The sequence below is a fragment of the Salvelinus namaycush genome, chromosome 29 (assembly GCF_016432855.1).
Source record: "Salvelinus namaycush isolate Seneca chromosome 29, SaNama_1.0, whole genome shotgun sequence".
In the NCBI taxonomy this organism is placed as follows: domain Eukaryota; kingdom Metazoa; phylum Chordata; class Actinopteri; order Salmoniformes; family Salmonidae; genus Salvelinus; species Salvelinus namaycush.
In genome coordinates this window covers 21,044,062-21,058,344 of record NC_052335.1, presented here as the reverse complement: position 1 = coordinate 21,058,344, position 14,283 = coordinate 21,044,062, and the positions used below count along the sequence as shown (strand labels likewise).

Sequence of the window (14,283 nt, the reverse complement as noted above, 5' to 3'; positions counted from 1 at the left end):
AGCAGCTTGAAACAGCTCACTCTTCCCTTGCGTGACTCGTGCTTGTACTCCATTCACAGGAGTAAAGACCAAAAGCCTTCAATTAGGGCTGGGCGATCATATCTGGTTCATTTTTTTCAAAATTATGGCCACTTTCACAACATATCTCTAAATAAGCATTGTTGCACAATTAAAGGTCAATACACTGCATTTCAAACAGTCAGGAATAATCTACTGAATTCAGGGATTTGTGAAGTTATACCTAGGCTAAATATAAGCCTTCCACAACCATAAGACGCACTAATAATTTTAATATTTGATCAAAATAGTTTAACCTGCTTTTTTTGTTGTTGCAATAATTACTGATCTGGCTTTCAAGTCTGTCTATGAAAATGCCCTTTTTGTTACAAATGTAACTAGAACCATGCAAATCCACTAATAATGAACAACTTCTTCTTGAGGCAGGCATTATAGATAATGAACACAGGTCTCATAAACAATCTCTCAAGCACAAACCCACGTGCCAGTGAGTAGCAAGCTAAAGTCTAGTCAACTTGGATCTATTTGCTTGCTAACAAGGTAGAACAGTTGAACTGTTATGAATACACCCTCCTGTCTGTCTCCAACTGTTATGAATACACCCTCCTGTCTGTCTCTAACTGTTATGAATACACCCTCCTGTCTGTCTCCAACTGTTATGAATACACCCTCCTGTCTGTCTCTAACTGTTATGAACACACCCTCCAGTCTGTCTCTAACTGTTATGAATACACCCTCCTGTCTGTCTCCAACTGTTATGAACACACCCTCCTGTCCGTCTCCAACTGTTATGAACACACCCTCCTGTCCGTCTCCAACCTTCTGATCTGTTATGAACACACCCTCCTGTCCGTCTCCAACCTTCTGAACTGTTATGAACACACCCTCCTGTCCGTCTCCAACCTTCTGAACTGTTATGAACACACCCTCCTGTCCGTCTCTAACTGTTATGAATACACCCTCCTGTCTGTTTCCAACTGTTATGAACACACCCTCCTGTCTGTCTCTAACTGTTATGAATACACCCTCCTGTCTGTCTCCAACTGTTTTGAATACACCCTCCAGTCTGTCTCCAACTGTTATGAATACACCCTCCAGTCTGTCTCTAACTGTTATGAATACACCCTCCTGTCTGTCTCTAACTGTTATGAATACACCCTCCTGTCTGTCTCCAACTGTTATGAACACACCCTCCTGTCTGTCTCTAACTGTTATGAACACACCCTCCAGTCTGTCTCTAACTGTTATGAATACACCCTCCTGTCTGTCTCCAACTGTTATGAATTCACCCTCCTGTCTGTCTCTAACTGTTATGAACACACCCTCCAGTCTGTCTCTAACTGTTATGAACATACCCTCCAGTCTGTCTCTAACTGTTATGAATACACCCTCCTGTCTGTCTCCAACTGTTATGAATACACCCTCCTGTCTGTCTCTAACTGTTATGAACACACCCTCCAGTCTGTCTCTAACTGTTATGAACACACCCTCCAGTCTGTCTCTAACTGTTATGAATACACCATCCTGTCTGTCTCTAACTGTTATGAATACACCCTCCTGTCTGTCTCTAACTGTTATGAATACACCCTCCTGTCTGTCTCTAACTGTTATGAATACACCCTCCTGTCTGTCTCTAACTGTTATGAATACACCCTCCTGTCTGTCTCTAACTGTTATGAACACACCATCCTGTCTGTCTCTAACTGTTATGAACACACCCTCCAGTCTGTCTCTAACTGTTATGAATACACCATCCTGTCTGTCTCTAACTGTTATGAATACACCATCCTGTCTGTCTCTAACTGTTATGAATATACCCTCCTGTCTGTCTCTAACTGTTATGAATACACCCTCCTGTCTGTCTCCAACTGTTATGAATACACCCTCCTGTCTGTCTCTAACTGTTATGAACACACCCTCCAGTCTGTCTCTAACTGTTATGAACACACCCTCCAGTCTGTCTCTAACTGTTATGAATACACCATCCTGTCTGTCTCTAACTGTTATGAATACACCCTCCTGTCTGTCTCTAACTGTTATGAATACACCCTCCTGTCTGTCTCTAACTGTTATGAATACACCATCCTGTCTGTCTCTAACTGTTATGAATACACCCTCCTGTCTGTCTCCAACTGTTATGAATACACCCTCCTGTCTGTCTCCAACTGTTATGAATACACCCTCCTGTCTGTCTCTAACTGTTATGAATACACCATCCTGTCTGTCTCTAACTGTTATGAACACACCATCCTGTCTGTCTCCAACTGTTTGAACAACACAGCCTGTTCACTTTGTTTAGATAATAAAATCTACTGGCCTATCTGGATAAGAAGATGCTTATTTCTCAGAATGAGAACGAGTTGCCAGTTCTTTATTTAAATGCGTCTTTTTATGCTCATTGCACATTTATAAAACTCAGACTAGACAGCTAGCACAAAAACAGTCTGTGGCTAAAATGCTTCTAGCAGTGCGTGGTACTGCAATGCCGCGCATTACAGTAACTGAGCATGAATTTTCCACAATCATTAATACTCTCGTTTTAGTAGGGTCTGCTCTGTTTATATTTTGGTAGTTGAGACATAAAGGGTATGGTTGGAAAGGTTAAGTTGTCGTCTATTACAGTAAAATAATGTCTCTCAGCGTTTTGGTGTCCATATGACCCATTCTGTAGCGTGTTTAAACTGCTTGTTGTCAGAGAGGAAGAAGTTATCTTTCTCTTTCTGTTGTTGTGAGTGGCAGTGGGAGGGGCTTGGTGTCTGTGTGCAGGTGGGAAGGTGCACACTCTACACAACACAGAAGCAGCGAAGAAGACTAGACCAAAAAGACAGAAGGTTAATTCATTCCACAGGCATGTGAAACATTCATTTGATATATCACCCTACCTTCAATAGTTTCACTCTTCCTCTCTTACATTAACTGCACAGATTATTGCAAATACTTGTCTTTCTCCCCAGCTTTAAAGTATTCTCCGCTCTGGTTTGATAGCATAGTGGTTGGCACATAAAAGCACAGTTGTTTTGCGAAGTGCAGTCTCTGCTTCCTTTATTCCATCCTCCAAACCATAGAAGTGAGGAATGTTGTCTGTGTATCGATGTTCTGGGCTCTGCCATTAATAAGTCAGTGTTTTGACTACACCTTGTCTGGACCAAGTTTTTTGTTATGATGCTCTCTCGCAAATCGAGCCTGCCTCTAGATTGTTATCCTGCCTGCACCTTACTCTGAATGGCCCCTGCTCAGCGTCTCGACTACAGTGTCCATAGCTGCCATGGCTCCCTCTCTCCTGCTCTACACAGAAACCGCTTCAAAACAATACAGCGCTGTCAAGGTCATGTGTTGTCCCGGCTAACAAATCCAAAGTGACAGTTTTTCTTGGACTGCCCTCCCTGGACCTCCTTGTTCCCCTCCCTCCATCACTACCCTCGCGCTTACCGTATCCCCCCCGAAGGGACGAACCTAGCCGCCCACGTCCCTTAGAAAAGAGAGAGGGAGACGGGATGGAGTCTGGAGGATAGAGGGTCAGCTGCTACTCTCCAGGGGCAAACCTGTTGGAGGATTTTTATTGGGTTTAGAAATTGTTTTTCCAGAGACGCTAAACAAGTTGCTGCCTGGTGGGTAAAAGGGTGAAGGAAAAGGGGGATGAAGCAGGGAGGGAAAGGAAGAACAGGGGGGCGTGTGACGCCAGCGGCTAGTCTCAGCCATGAGAATAAACATCCTCTCTGTTATGTCCCATCTGTCCTGTCTGCTCCAGTCCTGCAGCTAGTGTAGCGTGCTCAACCCCGGCAGTCCAATGGCTGAGAAAGGCCTTATTTGCATACCATACTCACTCTTAACAATTCCTGCTTACTACACAACCCTCAGCACAGCAAAGAACAGGGAGAGGGATTTTATCAATATCACAGAAACTGAACATGTGTGTGGCTTGTCACTGCTACTGCACTGAATGAAATAAATGTCTTTAGCTTCATATGTTGTATGTTATATTTTCTCAGATACCTACACACTGTATAATGGCTGTTTTTATTAGCCAGGAGGGAGAAAAAAATCTGTCTCAAAGCTCAAATTGTGCGCTCTCCCCCTATAATCGCAGGATTCATGTGAAGGCATTCTTTTCCTTTTTCTCGCCAGTGAGCGCGCGGCCCAGTTCCTCAGATATGAATTAAAACCCAGGTTGTCTTGGAGATGGCCGTGCGGATCAGTGTAACAAATTAATTTCCCCCGCTTATGGCGAATGAAGGGCTTTCTTCACGCATCATCACATGCTGGTTGAAGCTACTAATCTCCTGGAGTTAGATCTGATGCCCCAGAGGACTGCCGCCCGCCCAGGCACCCCACCACAGGCCCCCAGGGGCCCCAACAGATAGGTGGAAATTATGAATTTACCCACGTCACTGAACCATAACTGGGTTAGCTTATATAGAGCCCACCAGACCTCAACCTTAGATGTAATTTCTGATATGGAGATGCTAAGGCATATGAGCGAATAAACTGGATATGGGAAAAGGGAATAGGTTTCACAAAGTATACACACGTTAATGCAGAGCTGGCATATGTCTATTTGCTGTCTAGAAACAGATGTGTATCAGTAGGCAGCACCTCCATTCACTTATAGTGAGCTGTGTTATGTTCGTTAGGAAACACAGCAGCTCTCATACTCATTCTCTCTCGTTAACTTGAGGACTAATGAGACAAACTCTGTGGCTGTCAAAAGCCTCTTTATATGCAACTACATTTCTTGTTGGAGGTTATGTCTGGCCAGCCCTCTTACCTGTGTTTTTCATTTTGTGGATGCTTGTTGCTAAAAAAATCTCAGTGGTCCCTTTGGGGAATTCTGAATCTAAACTCACTGTTGTATCGCTGCAGATAGAGAGGATTGAAATGTATCAACAACTTGTATTTTTTGTTGCATCTTTGTGTGTGCGTGTGTGTGTGTGTGTGTGTGTGTGTGTGTGTGTGTGTGTGTGTGTGTGTGTGTGTGTGTGTGTGTGTGTGTGTGTGTGTGTGTGTGTGTGTGTGTGTGTGTGTGTGTGTGTGTGTGTGTGGTTCTGTATATTAGGGGTTGTGTTTTTACAGATGATGGTTCTTCACCTTTTTAAAGTACAAGGGCTCCTAACCTGGCTACTGCCGTAACCTGGTAAATAATGTATTTGACCCGCTAAATGTTGACAGCAACAATGTAACCCAATTTAATAGATGACACTTACCCTGTAATAGAAGAAGGAACGTTTGGGCTATTTTGGCGTCTGTACTTTGTCCCACTTTAAATGGAGGGACACGTTCTCAGATGTGTTAGAACCAGTAACCCAATTGCAGACAGCCTCGGGCAGTTTTCCCTCTCCTTTTCCACACTCCTCAGAAAACAGTTAAGTGAAGCCAAGTGATTTTTAATGTTGTAGAAGACCATTCCCAACATTTTCAACACTGAAATTAGAGTTATAGCAGATAATATGTAATCAACATGTAGACAGTTTTGTAGAGTATCTGTAGAGGGATATTCCTACACCTACAGTATAAACCTGTCCAGCTCTCCAGTCCTTTCTAACGAGGATGCCAGCTACAGTACCTTCAGAAAGTATTCTTACCCCTTGACTTATTCCCCATTTTTTGTTGTGTTACAGCCTGAATTCAAAATTTATTAAATGTTTTTTTCTCACCCATCTACCCACAATGCCCCATAATGACAAAGTAAACACGTTTTTAGATATTTTTGCAAATGTATTGAAAATTAATTATCTAATTTACACATGTATTCACACCCCTAAGTCAAACCTTTCTAGAAGCATCTTTGGCGCTGATTACAGTTGTGAGTCTTTGGGTAAGCTTTGCACACCTGGATTGTACAATATTTGCCCATTATTATTTTAAAAATTCTTCAACCATCATCAGTTTTCTCATATCAAAACCATGAAACTCTGTTTTAAAATCACCATTGGCCTCATGGTGAAATCCCTTAGCGATTTTCTTCCTCTCCGGCAACTGAGTTAGGAAGGACACCTGTATCTTTGTAGTGACTGGATGTATTGATACACCATCCAAAGCCTAATTAAGAACTTCACCAAAGGGATAATTGTTTTTTTTACACATCTACCAATCGGTGACCTTCTTTGCGAGTCATTGAAAAACCTCCCTGGTCTTTGTGCTTAAATCTGTGCTTGAAATTCACTGCTCAGCTGAGGGACCTTACAGATAATTGTATGTGTGGGGTACAGAGATGAGGTAGTCATTCAAAATCACGTTAACCACTATTATTGAACAAGGAATGAGTCCATGCAATTTATTATGTGATTTGTTAAGCACATTTTTACTCCATAACTCCATAACAAAGGGGTTGAATACTTATTGACTCGAGACATTTAATTTTAATTTTATTTTTTACTTCCTACAAACAACACTCCACTTTGACATTATGGGGTAGTGTAGTTCAGTCACACATCTCAATTGAATGCGTTTTAAATTCAGGTTGTAACACTATAAAATGTGTAAAAAATAAAGGGGTGTGAATATTTTCTGAAGGCGCTGTGTACACTGAGTGTACAAGACATTAAGGAGTTGCACCCCCCACTTTTGCCCTCAAAACAGCCTCAATTCTCGGGGCATGGACTCTACAAGGTGTCAAGTGCTGGACCAGGTTGACTCCAATGCCACCCACAGTTGTGTAAAATTGTCTGGATGTCCTCAAAGGCACTTCAATCTTTTGTCTTGCCCATTCACCCTCTGATTGGCACACAATCACAATCCATGTCTCACTTGTCTCAAGGCTTAAAACCTGTCTTTTTAACAAGTGAAATCAATAAGGGATCATAGCTTTCACCTGGATTCACCTGGTCAGTCTGTCATGGAAAGAGCAGGTGTCCTTAATGTTTTGTACACTCTACACTATCAGCCCTTAGTTATTAAAGTTGGTGCCTCTAGGGTAGATTTACCCAATTGGCGGCCCGCGCGCCGAATTTGGCCCGTGGGTGAGTTTATTTGGGAACCCACGTTTTCTGAGCAATAACATGATTTTATATATTTATTTATTTATTATATTTTATTGTTGGACATAAAGACTGTAAAAACACCAGCAAATCAGTTAAGAGTGATTTTAATTTTGGAAATCTGTTCCAAGGTATTCACACGCATAATAAAGAGATACTGTATACACTACATGGAACTATGGGAGCTAGCCCGAACCATGAAAAACAGCCCCAGACTATTATTCCTCCTCCACCAAACTTTACAGTTGACACTATGCATTTGGGCAGGTAGTGTTCTCCTGGCATCTGCCTGATTCATCACTCCAGAGAACGCGTTTCCACTGCTCCAGAGTCCAATGGCGGCAAGCTTTACACCACTCCAGCCGACACTTGGCATTGCGCATGGTGATATTAGGCAGTTTGGAACTCGGTAGTGAGTGTTGCAACCGAGGACAGACTTGTTGGATAGGTGGCATCCTGCGACGGTGCCACGTTGAAAGTCACTGAGTTCTTCAGTACGTGCCATTCTACTGCTAGTGTTTGTCAATGGACATTGCATGGCTGTGTGCTCAATTTTATACACCTGTCAGCAATGGCTGTGTCTGAAATAGCCAAATCCACTAATTTGAAGTAAAGGGGTCTCCACATACTTTTGGCCATGTACTGTATATGATTGTGTACACATTTTTTGAAAGGATTGTTTTAGTTAAATGTTGTATCTGTTTGGGCTTCTTGCAGTCAATTTGCAGTCTACAAATTATTTGTATACTGAACAAAAATAGAAACACAACAATCCCGCATGTGAAGAAGCCGGATATGGAGGTCCTGGGCTGGCATAGTTACACGTGGTCTGCGGTTGTGAGGCCGGTTGGACATGCTGCCAAATTCTCTAAAATGACGTTAGAGGTGGCTTATAGTAGAGAAATGAACATTCAATTCTCTGGCAACAGCTCTGGTGGACATTCCTGCAGTCAGCATACCAATTGCACGCTCCCTCAAAACACATCCGTGGCATTGTGTTGTGTGACAAAACTGCACATTTTAGAGCGTCCTTTTATTGTCCCCAGCACAAGGTGCAACTGTATAATGATATTGCTGTTTAATCAGCTTCTTGATATGCCACACCTGTCAAGTGTCTGGATTATCATGGCGAGGGGGAGAAATGCTCACTAACAAGGATGTAAACAAATTTGTGCACAAAATTTGAGAGAAATACGTTTTTTTGTGCACATGGAACATTCAGGGATCTTTTATTTCAACTCATTAAACATGGGACCAACATGTTGCGTTTATATTTTTGTTCAGTATAATTATGTTCCGGCCTCCTGACAAACCGTTCAAGAAAAAATTGGCCCGGGGCTGAATCCCTACTCTAGGGAAATTCAGGCAGATGTTAGAGGGCATTTTTACTGACGAATGGGTTTGTTTCATATGATGGTGTTTTGCTTTTGGTGTTTTGTGTTTGCTTTTCATGTGTTGTGTAATTGATGTGTGTGTATAGATATGTACAGGGCATTCAGACCCCTTTTTGTTATGTTACAGCCTTATTCTATAATCGATTAATAAAAAAATCCTCGTAATGACAAAGCAAAAACAGGTTTTTATAAATGTATTAAAAATAAAAAACAGAAATACCTTATTTACATAAGTATCCGACCCTTTGCTATGAGAATCAAAATTGAGCTCAGGTGCATCCTGTTTCCATTGATCATCCTTGATGTTTCTACAACTTGATTGGAGTCCACCTGTGGTAAAATCAATTGATTGGACATGATTTGGAAAGGCACACACCTGTCCTATATAAGGTCCTACAGAGCAAAAACCAAGCCATGAGGTCGAAGGAATTGTCCATTGAGCTTCGAGACAGAATTGTGTCGAGGCACAGATCTGAGGAAGAGTACCAAAAAATGTGTGCAGCATTGAAGATCCCCAAGAACACAGTGTCCTCCATCGTTCTTAAATGGAAGAAGTTTCAAACCACCAGAACTCGTCCTCGAGCTGGCGCCAAACTGAGCAATCGGGGGAAAAGGGCCTTGGTCAGGGAGGTGACCAAGAACCCGATGGACACTCTGACAGAGCTCCAGAGTTCCACTGTGGAGATGGGAGAACCTTCTAGAAGGTTAACCATTTCTGCAGCACTCCATATCCTTGATGAAAACCTGCTCCAGAGCCCTCAGGATCTCAGACTGGGATGGTTCACCTTCCAACAGGACAACGACACTAAGCACACAGCCAAGAGAACACAGGAGTGGCTTCGGGACAAGTCTCTGAATGTCCTTGAGTGGTCCAGCCAGAGCCCGGACTTTAACCCGATCAAACATCTCTGGAGAGACCTGAAAATAGCTGTGCAGTGACACTCCCCATCAAACCTGATAGAGCTTGAGAGGATCTGCAGAGAAGAATGGGAGAAACTCCCCAAATACAAGTGTGCCAAGCGTGTAGCGTCATACCCAAGAAGACTCACTGTTGTAATCGCTGCAAAAGGTGCTTAAACAAAGTACTGAGTAAAGGGCCTGAATAATTATGTAAATGTCATATTTGCAGTTTTTTTTTGTACATTTGAAAAGATGACAACCTGTTTTTGCTTTGTCATTATGGGGTATTGTGTGTCGATTGATGAGGGGGGGGGGGGAACTATTTAATACATTTTAGAATAAGGCTGTTATGTACCAAAATGTTGAAAAAGTCAAGGGATCTGAATGTTTTCCGAATGCACTGTATATAGTGTAATGGTTGTTTATTGATGTGTTCATGCAGGGCTCATCTGGGAAATAGACCTGGGTCTCAACATGACTCCCTGCTTAAATAAAGGTGAAATAAATCAAAAATAAACATAAGAGAGAGAACTTCACCTCCACTAACAGTCATTAACTGCTGGAGGCTGCTAGCAGAGTGACACATGAGGAGGTGGGTTGCATACAGAGGCTTTTAAAGGCTACTTCTTCCAATCCATGCACATCCAGCATATGAAGGAAGGATGGAAAGAACCAGGGCTGATGGGTGAACAAGAAAACTATTGATTTTACTCTTAGCGCCGTGCCACAACCTTGACCCAGATTGAGCTAGAATGGGCCTATGGCACTGGGTGTACCCGAAGGGAGCGTGGTCAAATCACGCCCCCTCTTTCGCTCTTACTCTCTCTCTGGGTCCATAGCCCCTTACCTATATCCTTTCCTCCTCATCCTCCCTTCTATGGACTTCCAGAAGATCCTAGCCATGCAAATCACTGTGAGCATAGACTTGGCCAGATCGCATTCATTGAGGCCATTGGTGGTTGGTAATTGAGCAGAAAATGCAGTGGGATTCTGCTTCATCCTAGTGTGTCTTCATCGCTATCCCAGTGAGAGAGGTCCTCTCAGGTCACAGATGGATGGTTCTCGAACACCGAGGTAGAGAGTTCCTGGCATACAGGCTTGCTACCTCATTCGCAGCTAATTGTTGTTCCTGGGTCACGTAATCAATCTGACTGGCTTCATCTCTTCTGTTCTCTGCTTGTTTGTTTGTCCCCCTTTTCATCCTCCCATGGAGTGGAGGTGATGTCTTTGTTCTTGAACAAAATATTTTTGTCTCGTGGTTTACATTAAACGACAAGAATCATACCGCTAGAATAATCAAACAAATCTACACCAGAGGGATTGGATTATTTAATTAGCTGTTTGAGGGATTGTGTTTTTACGTAAATATTAATTCAATCTTTCATCAAAGAGGCAATGGTAAAATATTTGTGCTAGCTACATGACTAGATTCCTTTATGTGAAATCAAACACTATCAAAATTCTTCCCTTAACTTTTGCGTCTGCTATTTTCTCCTTTCTGAAAGTCAAATGGAACAGACATTACTTTCATGATACAGTTTCAAAACCACTGAAATTACAAAGCAATTACAAATGTACTCAAGCCGTGGTAATAATGACCTATATTTAGGTGTGTGGGTTTGTTCTAGGGGAAAAAATACTGTACTCTGTGACAGCCAGCTAATGTTTAGGGAGATGAGGATGAGTAATGGAGCGAAAGGACATTTCCAGTCTTATTGAGGAGTTGACAGTTATGTGAGTGTCTGCTGCAGGTGTACCAGACAGACAGACAGACACCATCTCAGCTTGTCTGAAGAGGATCAGAAGAAGCCTTTCGATGTACTGGGACAGTAGCAGCCCCTCACAGTAGCCCCCTCTCACCCTCAGCAGCTCTCCAATAGACTCTAAGCTTCATCCCTCCAAATTCCGAAACCCATTGGACTGTCCATTTCTTTAATCTCACATAAAAGTGTCATAGTGTGACAGTGTCACAGTTTTCCCTATCAAGAGTCTCTGAAGTGAGCCACAAGTTCAAAAGCGTTCTACGGACGACTTTCTTCAGAGGTTATAGAAAGTATCTTTAGTCAAAAGTTCTACAGAAGAGATGCTTTTCATTAACAAACATCCAACTATTTCATTGTTAATGCTAGCCCTCAGGTGGGACAAAAGTGTGTGCTCTTAAAGGGATAGTTTGGGATTTTGGCAATGAGGCCCTTTATCTACTTTCCCAGAGTCAGATGAACTTGTGGATATCATTTTTATGTCTCTGTCTAGTAGGAAGGAAGTTAGAGGTAGCATTGGGTCACGAAACTAACTACCATTGCATGCTAGCTGGTCCCATAGACGTCCAGTCATTACGCTAATGCTAGTTAGAAATTGTGGAAACGGTAGTTGGAAACTTCCTCCTGGACTGTCAAAGTGTGCTGGCCAATGAACCCTGGCACTGAAGCAGTGCCTCCCCCTCTGTTCAACACACAGAAATATATTCTTTGACCCCATTTCCTTGGGCTTATCTATGTTCCACACCCCCTCCCATTTACCTTTTATTAGGACCATAAGCAAGATAAAGGATTCTCAAATCAAATTTCCCTGCCGCCAAAGCCTGACATCAGTTTAACTTGACTTAACCTGCCTAAATTCCATTAAATGGGAAATTGTTAGAGGAGGGTGCTTGGTCAGGGGCACACGGCGATGCGCGTGCGTGCGTGTGTGTATGTGCGTGCGTGCGTGGGTCCAGCATTCTCACACATGGCACAGTGTAAATTATATGATTTTCTTGTTTTTTTTATCTTTAATAATATATGTAATTTAAACACCCACAAAAAACAAGGACACTGTACAGCAAAGAATATAAAAAAAATAAGAGTTATATTTTAGCGCCTGGCTATGCAGACGCTCGCGAGCAGTGTGGTCAGCATGTAAGAGTGAGCTAAGCTGAGAGGAATGCCAGACTGAACAGGTGTTTTTAATTGTATTGTTTTTGAAGGTGGTGAGTCAGAGTTGCGGGTGGCTGGGGAGAGAGAGTTCCAGAGTTGCGGGTGGCTGGGGAGAGAGAGTTCCAGAGTTGCGGGTGGCTGGGGAGAGAGAGTTCCAGAGTTGCGGGTGGCTGGGGAGAGAGAGTTCCAGAGTTGCGGGTGGCTGGGGAGAGAGAGTTCCAGAGTTGCGGGTGGCTGGGGAGAGAGAGCTCCAGAGTTGCGGGTGGCTGGGGAGAGAGAGTTCCAGAGTTGCGGGTGGCTGGGGAGAGAGAGTTCCAGAGTTGCGGGTGGCTGGGGAGAGAGAGTTGCGGGTGGCTGGGGAGAGAGAGTTCCAGAGTTGCGGGTGGCTGGGGAGAGAGAGTTCCAGAGTTGCGGGTGGCTGGGGAGAGAGAGTTGCGGGTGGCTGGGGAGAGAGAGTTCCAGAGTTGCGGGTGGCTGGGGAGAGAGAGTTGCGGGTGGCTGGGGAGAGAGAGTTCCAGAGTTGCGGGGGCAGCTGTGCTGATCTTTCCTTTGGCCAGAGTCAAACTAGGCTTATATTGTATTCTAGATAAGCCATTGCAAAATCACATGTATATATAGCATGTATAAGAAGCTAGTGGAACAATACCAAGAAAACCATAGCAATGTCACACAAAAATGTAGTAATTATTATTTTGATTGACAAATTATAGTATGGTGACATAACAACAAGCACTAAGACTCCAGTGACAGATCTCCACGTTGTGTCGTGAGAAACTAGCATTCTTGTTGTTGTTATTCTTTCCCCGGTTAGGAATATAGTCAAACATCATTTAAGGCCACTGCTGTGAGTAATCTTTTTATCCATTCAAGCCAGTGGGGGTGGTGAAAACCAGCACAGCAAGGGTAATAGTCTACCTCCTCCTTACCCCACTGCTTATCAAGCAAATTGCTGCAATGTTCTTTTTGTATATTGACTGTACCTTGCTGTGCAGTGTGGAATTTAAGCATACACTAACATACAGAACAGGTTGCTTTTGTTTTACTAAAAGGCTAATCATGATTGAATATCTGGCTTTAAATTGCAGTCATTATTTAATGTGGTCAAATAACCTCATGGGTAATATTTCTGTCTTTGGCAATGGTGTAAAATACTTAAGTAAAAAATACATTATAGTATTACTTAAATCGTTTTTTGGGTTATCTGTATTTTACTTTACTATTTATATTTTGGACAACTTTGACTTTTACGCCACTACATTCCTAAAGAAAATGATGTACCTTTTACTCCCATACATGTTCCCTGACACCCAAAAGTACTCATTACATTTTGAATGCTGAACAGGACAGGAAAATGGTTGAGTTCACACACTTACCAAGAGAACATCCCTGGTCATCCCTACTGCCTCTGATCTGGCAGACTCACTAAACACACATGCTTCATCTGTCTGAGTGTTGGAGTGTGCCCCTGGCTATCCGTAAATTAAAATATGAAAATCATGCCGTCTGCTTTGCATAATATAAGGAATTTGAGATTATTTATACTTTTACTTTTGATACTTAGGTATATTTTTGCAATTACATTTTCTTTTGATACTTAAGTATATTTAAAACCAAATACTTTTTGACTTCTACTTAAAACTTCTTAAGGACAGGGGGTGCTGTTTTCACTTTTGGGGAAAATCGTATCCAATTTAAACGGCCTCGTACTCAATTCTTGCTCGTACAATATGCATATTATTATTAATATTGGATAGAAAACACTCTCTAGTTTCTAAAACCGTTCTAATTATTTCTCTAAGTGAAACAGAACCCTTTTTACAGCCCATTTCCTATCCGGAAGTGAGATTTCCAAAAGCGAGGTCTCTCTTCAAGAGCTTGTCTATAAAAGGGCATGTCACTTATGACTGTAGAAACACGTCATACACCTTCCCCTGGGTGTCATGCGGAAGTGAGAGCAGAAATGACTTGATTATCTCGTTCTGGGATTGAATACAACCTCTTGGAGTGAGAGGTCCGCCATTATTTTTTTTTGGAAGGCGCGAAGTTGGACCTGGAATCGCCTCCTGGAAAACCGTCGTTATA

The 14,283-nt window shown here is 42.5% G+C and overlaps 1 protein-coding gene across 1 annotated transcript in view; it reads left to right on the top strand.

Moving 5' to 3' along the window:
- Positions 1-14,283, top strand: part of LOC120024339 (mannosyl-oligosaccharide 1,2-alpha-mannosidase IA-like) — a 180,364-nt gene that overhangs the window by 122,020 nt on the left and 44,061 nt on the right. The window lies entirely within an intron of this gene.